Below are 2,050 nucleotides of genomic sequence, written 5' to 3' on the forward strand. Positions count from 1 at the left end.
AGCAAATCAAAACGACATTGCGGTACCACCTAACACCTGTCAGAATGGCTATCATCAACAAATTAACTCATGACAAGTGCTGGCGAGGATGCAGAGAAAAATGAACCCTCGTGCACCGCTGGTGGGAATGCAGACTGGTGCAGCCACGGTGGAGAACAGTATGGAGTTTCCTCAAAACCTAAAAATGGAACTCCCATTTGACCCTGTGATCCCACTTCTAGGAATATGTCCCAAGAAACTAGAAACACCAATCAGAAAGGATATATGCACCCCTATGTTCATAGCACCTGCTACATTGCTGAATTTGGAAACAGCTTAAGTGTCCATCAGCAGATGAGTGGATTAAAAAACTGTGGTACAGAGAGGAAATTCAGCTGGGAGACAGTTTGCAGCTGGGAAAGGCAGAGAACTCCCAGAGAAAGGGGCCTGTTGGAGACTGCCGGATTGGGATATCCTAACCAGGCAGCCTCCACTGATGCTGAAATCTCTCCCAGAGTGGCTGGCTCAGCCATGGCGACCACACCATCTTGAGTGGCTGTTATTGGAAGCATATACATCCAAGGACCCTGCAACCACGGCACCCAGAGACTAGCTATGAACCCAGGAACACTGGATCTCAAGCAGCACGAATACGTGGACTCAGAGGAGCCCTGCTCCTCCTCACGGAAAGGTCAGATTTCGCCTAGATAAAGGTGCGGTTTGTAATTCAGGTTGGAGAGAGGAACGCGCATGGGGGAAGTCTGTGCCCCTCAAAGTCTCTGGCCATTGGGGCCAGCGTGATCCACAAGTGCGGAAGGGGTCCCGCAGGGCTGCTGGAAGAAGGGAACTCGAAAAATCAGCCCATAGCTGGACTGGGTGCAAAAAGGCAGCCTCGGATTTTGCCAGTGTGCCAGATGCTTAGTGCCATGGGAGAGAGGACGTGCGGAAGAGACTTTGGGAGATTTGCGCACAGAGCTGCAGAGCTGGACGGTGGAGTGTTGTGAGCCCATGCACCTACTCAGGCTCTCTCTCTCTCTCTCTTTTCCTCCTTAAATCTTTGCGTTTGATTATTAAACCCAATATATAGGATCGCCCAATTGGGTCACTCACAGAGACTGCAGGGAAAGTTGTTTTTGTGGAACCTGGGAATCAGAGTGGGGAGTAATGATCAAGGAACTGGCTCTGGGGCAGTCGACTCTCCCACACCAGTATTAAGTGCGATAAGGAAAACAAAAACTAAATACTGGTTAGAGAGGACTTATAGTCTCGGAGGTCAGTCCAGAAGCACTGCCACTCAGGGACTGAACCACAAACTGACTCTTCTGTAAATACAAATAAAGGCAGTCTGGGAAACAAATATGGCCTGCTTTAAAATCAGGACTGTGGTTTACAACACGAAGAAACAGTGTATCGCAGGGAACTTCAACACGTTCCTGAATACCTGATAGGAATAAGGCATGCCAAATAGAAGAGTAGAGGAAGTGAAGGACCTTCACTACTGCATATTTTTTTTTTCACCTTTTACTTAAGAAACTAAATTTTTTTCTTTTTTCATCACCTGATTTTTCCTTTTTAATTACAACATTTTTATTTTTAACCAGTATTATTACTTCTACCATTTTACCTTTTTAAAAAGTGTCATTTTATTTTCTCTTGGGATTAGTGTTCTATATTCTATTTTCATCTTTCCTTTAGCATCATTTTACTCTATCTCAACTTTACCTTTGTGCCAAAACTCTCTTCCTCACTTTTCCCCTTTTGTTGTCCTGTTTCTCAGACCCTATTTCTGCTTTAGATTTTCCCTATGATTGTATTGTTGTCAATCTCTCCCTTGATATCCTCCAGGAGTTTTTTTTTATGTATTTGGGTGCTCCTGCATTGGGTGCATATATGTTTATCAGGGTTATATCTTCTTGTTGTATTGATCCCGTTAGTATTATGAAGTGGCCTTCCTTATCTCTTCTGATGGCCTTCACTTTGATGTCTATTTTGTCTGATATAGGTATTGCTACCCCAGCTTTTTTTTCATTTCCATTTGCCTGAAAGATATTTTTCCATCCCTTCACTTTCA

This window comes from Myotis davidii, unplaced genomic scaffold (genome assembly GCF_000327345.1).
Source record: "Myotis davidii unplaced genomic scaffold, ASM32734v1 scaffold944, whole genome shotgun sequence".
Taxonomy (NCBI): Eukaryota; Metazoa; Chordata; class Mammalia; order Chiroptera; family Vespertilionidae; genus Myotis; species Myotis davidii.